At 42.3% G+C, this 14,944-nt stretch overlaps 1 pseudogene; it reads right to left on the reverse strand.

Annotated features, from left to right (window-relative positions):
- LOC113014374 (low-density lipoprotein receptor-related protein 2-like) overlaps positions 1-14,944 on the reverse strand; it is a 38,331-nt pseudogene that overhangs the window by 11,855 nt on the left and 11,532 nt on the right.

The following is a 14,944-nucleotide window of genomic DNA, read 5'->3' on the forward strand; positions in this document are numbered from 1 at the left end:
TTTCAGATCACAAAAAAATGTTAACACTACACAATAAATACAAAATGCTATTTTCAAATGATGGTTAAGGGAAAAAAAATGACCTTCTGTCCCTTCTTTTAAACCTAATAAGTGATTATTCCCTTGGCAGTGAGAGATAAATTCTGATAAGCGGCAATATGTTTTTCAAGTTGCTTCTTTAGATTTAAGTCTGGACTTTGACTGGGTCACTCCAAAACGTTATTCTTTTGTTGTTGTTTGTTCTTTATGCTGGAGTGTTTACATAACCCCAGTACTCTTGAGTTTCAGTTCAATTCAGTTTTATTTATATTGTGCCAAATCACAATAATAGTTGTCTGAAGATGCTTCATATTGCACGCTAAAGACCCTAAAATAACACAAAGAAAACAGAGAAAACCCCAACAATCATGTGACCCTATGAGCAAGCACTGTGGTACAGTGGGACGGAAAAACTCCCTTTTAACAAGAAGAAACCTCCAGCTGAACCAGGCTCAGGAAGAGGCAACCATCTGCCATAATCAGCTGGGGTTGGGGAGGAAGACAGGAAAAGGGCCAGGATAGTATAAACTGCATTCTGTACTTCCTCTGGCTGGTCTAACGTTAAAATGAATTTGATTGTCTGTAAGATGTAAATGTGAAAAATATGCAAAAACACAAAACTGAGAAGGGGACATATACTTTTTCACGGCACCATATATTTACACAGTACACTAAACATAGTTTATGCAGAGGGCAACTACAAAACATCAATGTTTATCCCTCTATATTGCCAAATGTTCAGCTGTCCTTTTCCATTACTCTACGTCCAATTACGTCCAATAACTGATCAGATTTGTGCATTTAAATGTAAATTTTTAGTCATGCTAAAATATGCAGATTGCAGGAATGTGTGAGTGGGAGTCATACAGAGGTCTTCTTTCTCATCACTGCCGTCTCCACAGTCGTCCTTCTTATTACACAGCACTCCAGCATAGACACAGTAGCCGTTGTCACAGCGGAACCGAGATGGCATCTCACAGGTGATGTTCACTGGTTAAACACAAGCAAATGCGACTTGAGCCCAATGTCTATATCTATGTGTGTGTGTGTGACTTTCATTTAAAAGAAAGTCACATATATATACACACTCACACATCTATCTACCTATCTATATAGATATACATAAAAATAAATAACAAGCTTCTCACAGCATAAGTTGAGTTGCTCATCAGATCTGTCCCCACAGTCATCAATGCCATCACACACCCAGCCTTGGTTCACACAGATGTGGTTCGCACACTGGAACTGGTGCTCAGGGCAGTAACGGCCTCCAGGGTATCGAGTAGCTGGAAAGATCGGGAAAATAAGAGAGATAGTTTGCACATTATTACTAAAATCAGTTGATTTATTTTCCTTTCTTTACCAAGGTCGTGTTTTAAACTGTCTTTCTTAAAGAGATATATCAGTGGAGAAATAAAACCAACCAGCACTGCACACCATTCTGGTCACTGTTTCTCTTAAAGCTGCCCCTTTTCAAAGTTGGTCCACTTCTTTTAACTTTCTTTTTAATGCCACAGTTATTTGAATTATCGCTGGTAACTTTTCTCTGATTTGTGCCGTCTTTGGACATGCTGGTGGGTAGATTTTTCTATTTTCTACAAATATGTTATTACCACTTTCCTTCCACAGCCCTGCTGCTGCTGCTGCTGCTGCTGCATGGCAACCAGAAGAACAAAAACTGACATGTTCCCAGAAATCAAAGGACGACATGCAGAGAAAGCATAGGGGAACCAAGTGATGAGGCAAAAACAGATGGGTCCAAGCGGCAGAGAGTTTTCTTCAATCATCACAGACAATCTGAGATTGCTGGATGCGAGAAGAGCTGAGGGGACTTTTTTTTCTTTCAGTGTATGGTTACATATTTTACAGAGACAAGGATACAGCAATTACTCTGAATTCCCAGTGTTACCATTTCAGAGGCGCTTTGGGCAAACAGGAATAAATCCAAGTGTGGAAAGTGAAGACACGGATGGCTTGCAGCTTTCATCAACAGCAAATGAAGCCACCCTGGTTACATTACCTTGGAGGAACATATCAACAGACATATCTCTGACTTTAAACTGTTAGCTGAAAGAATACCTTAACGCTCCACCCAAAAGGGTGTTCTGATGGATGGAATGCTTGTATAATTGTCCAACTTTCATATATTCAAATAGCAGTTACAATTTATCTAAGGTATTCTGGATTTAATCTTAATATCTGGGAAAATTGGCAATTACAAGATGCACATAACAAAGACTGGTTTTCAGTCTACAATCAATTTGGAATCATGTTATGGCTTTATTGGATAATAGTTAACAAAATGACTGGAGAGAAAAGGAAAGAATGCAGGGAAATGACTGCAGTTGATGGTTTGATCTCACTTCCTGGATGACCAGAGCCCTACAGGTGCAAAGTTCAACCACACCAAATTATTCAATGTGTGTTCAAATGTGAAAAAAGGATAAATCTTGTATAGCTACTCTGTGGTTTAATTACTGGGGTAAACTAATATGCAGTTTTAAACCATCTTATTGTGTTTCTCACCTCATTTAAGCTTTAAGCAAAAACTGTATCCCTGTCTGCTGTTAGACTGTTGTGCCACATTTTCATTCTTTTGAAGCCTTAAAGCCTGAATAATTACCTCACACACATATAAACAGAAAAAATAAATAAATAAATCTGCGGGGGCCCAGAGTGCCATTAATTTTCACGCTGTAAACTTACGACAGCTGGTCTCATCTGACAGATCCAGACAGTCGGGTCGGTTGTCGCACTGCAGAATAGCGGGGATACAGTGACCCGAGTCACATTGGAAAGAACCTGGACGACATGTCTGCAACTCTGGAAGAGAGCCAAGATGTTATGTTGATGTGTGTGTTTGCGCCCGTGTGTGTTTTGTTTACGGCTGGATGTAATTTTAAGGAGGCCGAGGAGTTAGCATGAGGAGGAGGCGTCTGCTCACCGCAGTCTCGCTCGTCCGAGTTGTCCCCACAGTCGTTGACATGGTTACACGTCCAGCTTCCGGGAATGCACTGCTCGTTGTCACATCGAAACTCACTTTCAGAGCACGGCCTTGGCTCTAGAGAGACACACACACACACACGTGTTCAATATGAGATGTGTGGCCGCTGTGATATGAGGCTTCAAACTACATGAGTAAAAAGCAGTCAGAAGAAACATTTTTAATAAGAAGACATTTTTTGAAACAGATTGAACTGAAAAACTTACGGCAGTTTCTCTCGTCTGAGCTGTCGCCACAGTCATTAGAGCCATCGCACTGCCAGCGGATGGGAATGCAGCGGTGATTGTCACAACGGAAATCTCCCAGAGGGTCACAGGTCACTTCCTCTGTTATAAAGCAGCAGCACAAAAGGTGTTTGAACATGTGGTCATGAGAACATTTTGGGAAATAAGATTTTTAACCTGCTGAAACCAAAGACTTAAAGGTAAAGTGTGTCAATTTTTAGGTTACTTAATAGAATAAAAGAAGGTTGTACTCATAAATATAAATTGATCAGTGTGTTATTACAGCTTCCAACAGATTGATGCATTTTCATAAACTTAGAATTAATCCATTAAAAATACATAGAAGTCGGCGCCAGTTTGTGGAAGCCCCACAATCTTGCAAATAGTGGCCAAGATGTCATCGCGGTCAGGGCTCTGAGACATGGAAATATAAATAAAAGGACGCTTATTTATTCCTGACATTGTCAGTAGACTGCAATCTGCATTCTACTGACATCTGGTGGTGATATCTTATACACTGTAGCTTTAACTTCATGGGTTTTTAGCCTTTTTAACACAGCTTGATACATTTTCACTAATAAATACTAATTGTGTGTGACCACCTTCTTACAGTGTAATTTCTGTCTATAAAATGATGCATCTTTGCTATTTGTTTTTACTGTTCTGCATTACACCCATTATTATTTAATCTTTGGAACCGGAGCTTTAAAGTCGTCTACAGCCAAGGCTGAAACGAATAAATATGTTATTTAATGATTGAGTGGTGCAAATGATCTGTAAAGGTATTCAGATTTCTTTTTCTGGATTAGAAACTACAAGCATTGCAGAGCTTGAACTTTTAAAGTACACCACAATATCATCAGATCTTTAGGAACTAATTTAAGATTTTGACACATGTGCAGTATGCAGCTGGTCTGACAGCCCCGACACGTCTGCTGACACATGAGCACTGACCGCAGCCTTCCTCGTCGCTGTTGTCGATGCAGTCGTTTGAGCCGTCGCAGCGGGCCCACTGAGGAATACAGCGGTAGTTTGTCTTGCAGGAGAACTCTGTATCCTCATCGCACTTGTAGTCTGGACCCACTGTGGAGACAAGGCGACAGAGACATCAGGCAAAGGATGGAAGGAAAGTGGTGAGATTAGTAGTAAGATCGAAAATAAAGTCTGCAAGGTGACAAGAGGGTGAGAAATAATGAGGGAGGATGAGTTGAGACAGAGCCAGACAGACAGTAATTAGAAGCAGACGGAAGAGGGGGAGGAGGGATTGACTGTGCAACTTAAATTTAGAAAAATCAACACTACGTGCAGCTTCATTAATTCACCCAGGTTACACCTGCGCTGTGTCTGAATCGATTGTATATCTCTGAAACAGATAAGTCGTTGCTTGATTAAACAGTCGTGCGGTTCTGCAAAGTGCACGGCTATTATCAATTAAGCTGCTCCTTTTGTGCTCATCACAGACAGACATGGGGGAAAGAAAAGGAAATCATGGTTGGGACATATTTAATTCGCGTGACAGTAACACTCACTGCAGACTTCATACGGCTCATCAGATCCATCACCACAGTCGTCCTGGGCATCGCACACATACATTGACGGCACACAGCGGCCGTTTGCACACGTGAACTCTCCCGGTTTGCAGGTCTTCTGGGAGCAAGTCTCCGCATCCTCATCGCTGCCATCTGTACAGTCAACTATTCCATCGCAGTGCCAGGACACAGGAATGCACCTTTTGTTTTTACACTGGAACTGGTTTCCAGCGCAGCGGTGATCGCCTGTGAGGACAGGAAACAGGTTTAACATTGAACCCTCTTCCTGAAAACAGGCTTTCATTTTCAGCAGAAAGAAAGAAAGAAAAAAAAAGAGAAAAAGGAAAAAATAAAGGCCTAAAAGAATCATAGTTAAAAACTTGAATCTGGTAAACGTAAAGTATTTTTTTCTGTTCAATTTTTATTTGATTGAGTTATTTAGAGTTCGTATTCAGGATTCAGGAAACTGTCATACTGCAGAGAGCAGCATCCTCATCTGAGCCATCAGGGCAGTTTTGGTGGCCGTCGCAGAGGAAGCCAGGGTAGGTGCAGTTGCCATCTTGACACTGGAACAGGCCAGCTGAACAGTAGCGAGGTGGGCAGGTCTGAGGTTCATCCGAGCCATCACCACAGTCCGACTGACCATCACACTTCCACCATATCGGAACGCACCTAAGAACAAGAAAATGTACAAATTTTTTTTACCCCTAATGATGGTTGATAAGCAGTACAGTAAAGTATCATGACTTTCTGTCACACTGACTTCTCATTGTCCCCACAGCGGAACTGGGTACTGGAGCAGTCAGCAACACACTGGATCTTAAATCCAACAGCCACACCAATGAAGTGATCGGGACACTCGCAGGTAGCTCGCTGCCCTCCAGGCGCGATCAGACACAGATGACTGCAGGTCAGGTCATGGGACGAGCAAGGGTTCTCACCTGGGGAATAAGACGATTAAATATAAATTATCTTCTGCCGTCCATTGTGATGCCGGGAATATAATAGCACACAGCTGTCATATACTTACTTCGAGGCTGCCTGTAGGGATGGTAGACGTGAATGTCATAGGGGCGATGGGTGTTGTTGCCCATAACTGTACGCTCCTCGCCAGTGTACTTATGAGCTTTTTCCACAGTATGCGTGTTCCAGTCTGTCCAGTAGACCCAGTCCTCAAATAGAGAAACAGCAAATACATGGGGAAGCGAGCCAGCGATGGCCCGGTGCCGATTCTGGCCGTCCATGTCTGCAAAGCTAAGATGCACAGAATAGGGAGGTTTATACACAATGTGATTAATTCACATGTAGAAACATAAAGAGAAATCAATGTTTAGATAATTCAGTGCAACACAGAATAAACGTTCTGTGGGATACTTCATGAACTCACTCCAAAAAGTTAAGGTGGGAATCAGCAAAGAAGATCTTGTTGTTGGTGTAGTCTATAGTTAGAGCATTAGGCCACTCCAGCTTGGTTGTGATAATTGCACTGATATTTGTTCCATCCATGCCAGCTCTGCCGATATATGCTGCGTCACCCCAGTCGGTCCAGTACAGCCATCTGGGCAAAAGAGGGCAGGAATGAAGGAATGAGGGATGAGGAAAAGTCGAAGCAAAGGAATGGGAACAACTAAAAACCGGGAGGCAGAAACAACTGCACACGTTTGGTTTTAGAGTCAATCATAGATTTTCTCTGTATGTGTGTGTGCGTGTGTGTGTGTCTGTGTGTGTGTGTGTGTGAATACCCATATTTAGGGTTAACAGCCACAGCACGAGGTCTGGTGATAACGTAGGTGTGATTTCTATCTGTAAAGTGTCCCGACAGCAGTTTCTTCTGGTAGCGCCCATCCAGCTCCATCACATGAACTGAGCTGTAATACCTGTCCACCCAGTACAACTTCCTGCAGGAGACAGGAAGGAGAAAAATTAAATAAATATATAAATTAAAAAGATGTTGTTTGTGAAACACATAGATGCAAAGTTAATAAAAATTACCCCATTCATATTCTCTTTTTCTTTATTTTATATATGGAAGTGTGCGTGTGTGTGTTTACTCAGGATGTATTTTGTGCTCTGAGAGCGATTTGCTAGTTATAAAAAATAAAATAGGAGTACATGTGCAAACAATTGTTTTCCAATTGTGCGAATCACTTCTTGTTACTTAATGACCTAAATACTTATATGTAACAGATTATTATCTATTAGGTTTCTCCTGTTTTACAAACCTGCCAACCCAGTCCAGCGCCAGGCCTTCAGCTCCTCCTATATCGTTGCTCACCAGCGTCTCCCTGTCGCTCCCATCGAAGCGCATCCTCTCAATCTTTCCTGCCCCTACATCCAGCCAGTACAGCCTCTTCTCATAGTGATCAAATTCTAATGCCACCACATTTGTCAGGCCCTGCAGGACTATGCTCAACTGTAACCCGTCAGTGGTCAAATTGCGGATGTAGTAGCGATTGGTATACAAGAGGTATGGGTTGATGCCGCTGTTCTGACGGCAGGTGCGTCCATCCGGTTCGCGGATGTACCCTGGGGCGCATTTGCAGTGGTATGAGCCAAAACTGTTCTCGCAGATCTGGCTGCAGACGGCGGGTGTGCTGACACACTCGTCGAGGTCCTCGCAGGCTTTGCCATCTGGCATGAGCTGGTAGCCTGGGTTGCAGGAACAGTAATAACCGGTGAGGGTGTCAGTGCAGATTTGGGCGCACTTGTGGACTGCTGGGTTGAGACACTCATTAATTCCTAAAGAGAATAAAGAAAAAGTGAGAAGCTGAGCAAAGACAGAATAGGTTTTAAGACCTGCAGCAAAAATACAGGTAACAAGAGCACTCAAAGAGCACAACTCTGCATGAAGGGCAAGAGCTATACTAAAACTCTGATGGTTTATCATAGTGAAATTGTATAATTTTGTATTGAAACAAGAATGTTTTAAAAGAGCTCAAACAATGACAGTGCTTATGTTTTCCACTGACTAATATATTGCTTTAAAATGTGGAGATTAACCAATGGAATCTCAAATGAGCCTTTTTCCTCATTTGTGTCACCCTGACCTTTGACTCATGACTTTAAAGTATTGTGTACTAAAATTGTGTATTTTATTATCTTTGCCCACATGATTGGAGGTGATTGGAGGTGATTGACTGAAATCTTTGGTTCGATTCAATTTAAATTGACTTTTGGTGCAAACATTGAAGGTCAAGATTGGCCTGCTTAGCCAACCCAGGTACTCACGTCCCCCAAGGCCCTCTATTTTATTGTCAAGTTTAAGGACAATCCATAAAACATTTTCACAGATATTCATATTTGACGTGACCTCTGATTTTCACCAAAATTAAATCATCCTGAGCTGTTTTTTGTGTCTACTGTCACAAAATCTGCAAATGTGTATCTTGAAAACTGTGGATGTTGGACTGCTAACAAACAAACAGACAGACAGACAAATACGTCTCATTACATACTCCATCTTTTCAGAATAAATCATCAGTATTTATAATATGTAGCACAAAGAAACCTGTATAAATATACATATATTTATAAAAGCAAACATTTTCATAAAATATGAAAGCACATAGGCTTGGTCTGATTGACAAATATACTTTTTGTGACACCTTATCTTTTTTCATTAAATATACTTTAACCATATGCATGTGAAGATTTGTGCAACCAAAGTTTCTTTTAGATGCTGTATGACAAGGAAATACAGTTCATAAATTCTATCAAAAATGTCCCACAGTTTTCCATATTTGTTTGCCTCTTACCGCAGCCTTTTTCATCACTGTCGTCCTGACAGTCCTTCTGTCCATTGCACACCTTATTGGAATCGATGCACTCTCCCGACTTGCACATGTACTGTTGAGGAGAGCAGGTGGGCTGAGGCGTGAGGCACAAGCTGTCCGCCTCGTCCGAACCATCCAAACAGTCGTTCTGTCCGTCGCAGATGTAGAAAGAGTAGATGCAGGCTCCGTTACTGCAGGTGAACTGGTTGCTGCTGCAGGTATCATATGTACAGCGCAACTCATCGCTGCCATCTCCGCAGTCATTCACGCGATCACAGCTACAGAAGAGTAGTGATTAATTACTTGCCTGACAATAGAATTTGTCTCGAGACCAGTAAACGCATCTCTACTTTTATTCAATCACACATGTGCCACACTTACTGGAAGGGGATGAGGATGCAAAGCCCGTTGGCGCAGGCAAACTCATTCATGTGGCAGGTCCGGTTGGGACAGTTCTGGAGCTCATCAGCTGCATTGGCACAGTCTTTCTCCCCATCACACACAAAGCTTAAAGGCACACAGCGTGGATGGCCCGGGTACCAGGTCGGACAGGTGAACTGGTCAGAACTACAGGTTCGTTGGCCTCCAGGTGACAATATGATATTAAAAAGCAAAATTGATGAAAGTGTGTGAGAATGCTAACCTGAGATTATATAAACGAATCAAAATATTGAGAAGCCTAACGCTGCACAAATAATGACGACATATCTAACTGGTGTCTCACCACACTCCAGCTCAGGAGCCTCGTCACTGTTATCCCAGCAGTCATTGTTGCCATCGCACACCAGTGACTCAGGGACGCAGTTTCCATTGGTACAAGTGAAATGGTTTGGACTGCATGTTCTGATTATATCTTCTGCACAGTAGAAAACACAGAATCACATTTTAATGACGATGGGAAGTGTGAACTGAAAGAGAAAAAAAGGGCTGGCTTGCTTCATACAAGTGTGTCTTCCTTATGCAAAACACGAGTCACTATGGAAACTCACATCAAACCTAAAGTATAAAAGTCTTTGAATTTAAGTTAGCTGCACTAATGTTGAGCACTCACCACAAGAGGGAGGTTCATCTGTCCCATCAGTGCAGTCTTTGATGGAGTCACATACCCAAGTCTGAGGGATACACTTTCCTACATCACAACGGAACTGATCGGGAGCACATGTACGCCCCGCTGTAACACACATAAGCGCAAGTTTGCATAGATTTACATCTTTATTGATGTGCAGTTCAAATCAGCTGAAGCTACATTCTTTGACTCAGCTCACCACAGAAGAGAGGATTCTCATCACTGTTGTCTCCACAGTTGTTAAAGCCGTCACATAGGTTTCCAGGGTAGATGCAGATGTTGGTGTTGTCACACTTGATCTGGCCATTGGGACATGTACGATCAGCTGGAGAGATGTTGTAAAGACACCAGATCGGATCATTCACCCAAGGCCACTGGCAGCCCTTTGACACTACATACGTAACATTATTTATAACATTATTATTTAGCAATATAGAATCATTTTAGGTGTGAGTACGGGCACAGTATTTGACTTGAAATTGTCCAACTTTAGTTTCTGGGGAGGAACGGATGGAGAAAACAGTGACTTCAATCTCATCTTTTTTTATTTTTTTCTGTGTTTGCAGTAACCATCTCATTGTTTAACATAATCAAATCTTAAGCCCAACAATTAGTCTCGTCATTACTCACGGCAGTTGATTTCGTCGGAGGTAGCGTTGTCCCGACAGTCGTTGTAGCCATCACAGACAAAGCTGGCGCTGATGCAGCGTCCGTTAGCGCAGGTGAACTCGGTAGCAGGGTTACATGTGGGGAAGGGGCAGCCCTGTTCATCACTGTTGTCACCACAGTCATTTGTGTAGTCACAGGTGTAGCTGAGTGGGACGCAGCGCCCATTGTCGCAGGTGAAGTCTGTGGCTGAGCAGGTGTGAAAGGCTGGGGAAGGGTTAAAAGAAACATGAAGGCTTTTGCAGATGTTGGTATAGCTGTTTGCTTCTTGGCTGGCTAAGTTTGTCTGTTTAAATAAGACAATTTGAAAAAAAAATGTCCAGATTTCTCACCACAAACTCTCTCGAGCTCATCACTGTTATCGTGGCAGTCATTGTAGCCATCACACTTCCAGCGTGCTAAGATACAGTTACCATTGAGACAGGTAAACTGATCTGCCTGACAGCGTTTCCCCGTGTCTTGTATACAGTCTTTGCCATTGTTTGCCAGATACCAGTTCCCCTCATGAGGACACTGGCACTCAGGGCCGACGGGACCTGAAAAACCACAGGTAACACAGATACCTGAGGTAAGATTCCTTGTATATTTGCTGTCTTTTTCCTGTTGTCTATTACACAACTTAAGGTGGGATTTGGTGCCTTTTTGTGCATCAAAAAGCCTGCTCTTACCAGAAACACAGACATGACTGCAGCCACCGTTGAACTGCTGACAGAAGCTGGAGCAAATCTCCTGCTTTGATTCAGCATGAACGTGAATGTCTTTTGGTAGGTACTCCAGATTCTGGGCTAGCACTGTAAAGCCAGAGCCATCATTCTTACTAGCCCTGAAGACACCTCTTTCAGTCCAGTCGGTCCAGAAGATATCCTGCTTGTAGACAGTTATACCAAATGGATAGCTGAGCCCTTGCATGATCACTTCTCGATTCTCACCAGTCAGGGTCGACCGCTCAATCTTGTCTCTGTAGAAAGAAATTTAAAAAAAGAAAAGAAAATCTGCTGCATAATCTGTCTCTCTCCTAATTTTTAATTTATATGAGAATAACTAGACATACTGCGAAACATCGACCCAGTAGAGCATCCTCTCCTCATAGTCTATAGACAGTCCGTTGGGTGATGTCAGACCCGTGCTGATGATGACAGTCCGGAAGCTTCCACCCAGTGTTGCCCTCTCAATCTTAGCTGGAGATCCCCAGTCAGTCCAATATAAGTAACTGGAAAGTGAGAAGCATCAGACAGAGTAATAAGAGGGAGCTCAAAGCTATACTTGATAGCATGTTTAATATCTGAAAGTCATCTTCAATCTTTGGACATTTGAGAATATTAGTTTGCTTTTACCCATAGCATGGATCAACAACGATGCCTTTGGGCCAGTTTGCAGGGGCTATGATTGACCGGTTACCTCCATCTACTCCGATCGACTGGACATTACGTTTAAAGTTGTCGGTGAAGTAAAGACGCTTGTTTATCCAGTCAAATGCCAAACCCTCTGGATTGTCCAAATCTAAGCAGCATTTAGAGGATTTGAAATTAAATAAAGTCACAAATGAGAAAAATGAAATGATGAATGTGAAGAGTGATAATGCTTAACTCACTTGAGATGATAGTGACAGGGGGGCTTGTGACAGATGTTGTGGTGATGTAGCCAATCCTGCTCCGACCTATCCCGACATACTGCATGAAGAAAATTCGTTTCTCTCGGAAGTCATAATCCAGGCCCATTACGCCATTGCCCAAGGTCACAGTTGGATAGGGTAGACTATGATCCGTTGGGTCTAACCTCTGGCTATTTAGCGTGTAGCCTGTGGAGAAAACTAAGAACTCATCCGGTTCATAACCACATGATACTCCATTACCAAGAAGTGTCCCGTGGGCACAAGCGCATTTAGGTCCTTGCTTGTCTGGAATGGCAAAGCAGAGCTGCTGGCAGCGTCCGTTGTCTTCGTGGCATGGGTTAAATCCTACCAGATTGGCAGATGTAGGCTGGACATGTGCGTCAAAGATGGTGACGTCCATCAGCTCATCGAGATTGTCTCGGATTACCTGGTAACACCAAAAGTTGTTATTTCTTTGTCAGATAGCATAGGCATAGCACAAGTGAAGAATGATTGTTAAATGCCCACAACTAATTCCAACTGCTATCACAAAAAGTATGCCAATTTTTTGCTCGCTGTTAGCTCAAACTTTCTCTTACAATACTACAGACAGAAAAACGGTTCTTATGTACCCAAGCTAAATTTGACGAGCACTATTATATTATGTTATATTATAGCTTAACTATTAAGCAAGTAAACCAAAAACTGACATCAGATGTATTTAATTTCCAGATTCTTAAAAGAGGATTTTCTGTTTACCTGTACTTTATATTATTGTAAGCTATCACTGGAGAGAATGACAGCTAAAACTACAACTGTGTGCTAAATTAGGCAAATTCAATGTTCACCTCTGGCTGGTCGGTATTGGCTGGGTCCTTACTGGCTTGGAAGAGCTTTCCAAGCCTTTTATCCACCCACAGAATGTAGTTTCCTAATATAGCTAGTCCCATTGGAGATGGATACCGGCTCCCATACCGAATAATCTGCCTCTCTGTGCCGTCTATGGCCATGCGTGAGATCATATCAAGAACATCATCTGTCCAGTAGAGGAAGTTATTACTGTAATCAACTGTTAGGCCACGAGGTGACGCTAAGCTCTCTGATGCCAACACTGTGCGGTTTGTGCCATCCAGCAAGGCCCGCTCAATCTTCGGTGTCTGACCAGCATCAGTCCAAAAGAGGTAGCGAAGTTTAGGGCTGACAGCCACATCCCGGGGCTGATCCTCAGAGGACTTAATGAGAATCATTCGGAAGGTCGTGTTGATGGCCATCACCTCCAGGTAGGTTTCGGTTTTATGAGCATTGGTGAAATACAAGTTATCTGAAAAAGTAAATAGAGAAATTCTACATTATTTTTGTAGATTCTTTACATTTTACATTAATGCTAGTGGAGGTGGATGGATAAAATTGTTGGTGGATGTTGCCACATACTTGCAATCCAGTCAACAGCCAGACCCTGAATGCCTCTTACGCCAACTCCTGAAGGGAGAACTCTGGTGTAATGCCCTCCATCAGTTCTGGCTTTGAAAATACCCTTGTATGTGGAGTAGGTGCTGTTCTCAGTCCAGTACACATAGCCAGATTTAATGTGGGCATCCACCTTATCATGAATGACATATGATGCTGAGAAAAATATCAGAGAGGAACTTGGGTTAACGGAAAGTTGATGATTATAATCTATGCTATATAATATGAAAAAAGGTTTGAACTTCATATTTCACAACAATAAGAAGCCAACATACATCCGCCAACAGGCACCATAGCTTCAGAGTGGTCAGAGCTGTTTACGTGGAAGCCACGGATATATGAGCGAGTGGAGACAACGGCGAAAGATTCATACTCTTGGCAGCTGGAGCCATCTGGAGATGGGTGAAACCCTGTAGTGCAGGCACAGGTCTTCTTATTGTCGGGTTTGGGCAAACAGAGGTGCGGACAGCCGCCGTTGTTGGAGCTGCAGGCATTAGTGGTTCCTGCTGAGTCTGAGGTGGAAAAGACAGGGTGGCGAAGGCCAGCGTTACTGGATGCCCATATTTGACTGGAGAATAAGAATTTATACCAGATCTCCTGACATGAAAAGGGTTTGACTGATATTATACAAGTAATTTTTGTGTTGTGCCGAATCTGTGACTTTCAGCAAGAGAAAATCTTTGATCATATAAACTAAGTTTGGACTTTTTTTTTCTTTTAATTAAACCTGCTTCCCAATATCCTCACATACTTGTCTTCTTCGTATTCTGCGATCTATCTCAAACACAGAGGTGACGCACCCTTTTTTGTCAGGAGTCCTAGACTTAAATGCATCTTAACATAGACAAAGACATAGATGTAGACTTGATTTACACAGTGGGGAAATTCACTTGTTCCAGCAGCACAAAGAACAGGAACAAAAAGTGAATTAGAGATATATTAGAAAAAGTGAAAAGTGAAAAAAAAATGAGTAAGAGAATAGAAAAAAGGCCAAAATATAGTACTACGTACAGATATGTTCAATAAAAAAACCCCACAAACATAGACAGTATTGTATATTCTAGTATGCACACACAAGTGAAATCTCCCAAAATGAAAGATCATTTACTTTTTGTGAAAAACAAGAAAATGTTATGAGCAAAACACAAAAAGCTAGATTCAGAAAAAGAAATAAAATTAGCCCTAAATATCATTCCCTCAGTCACTGGCTGGTATTAATTGTTATATAATCTAACCAGTCTGCATGAGAACACCAAAAACCCAAAGAACGGACACTTCTGTAGTTATTTGAAAGACACTTGATTCACATACTGTCTCTTGCATGCACTTTGAGACCATGGAGGCCAGACATGCCGCTCCTCATCACCACCATATTGGTGCCAGTGTCCTTCTCCACCCTCTCAATGACCTCATAGTCCAGGTCAGTGTAGTAGAGGTAATTTTGGTAAATAGTCAGCCCCCATGGATGGGACAGACTGCTGACCACTGTCACACGGCTTGCCCCGTCCATAGTGCCACGCTCAATCTGGGAAAATAAGAACGAACTGAAAATATTAAAGTGATCAGATTTCTAGTTAAAGTCTAC

This window comes from Astatotilapia calliptera, chromosome 3 (assembly GCF_900246225.1).
Source record: "Astatotilapia calliptera chromosome 3, fAstCal1.2, whole genome shotgun sequence".
NCBI classification, from domain to species: Eukaryota; Metazoa; Chordata; class Actinopteri; order Cichliformes; family Cichlidae; genus Astatotilapia; species Astatotilapia calliptera.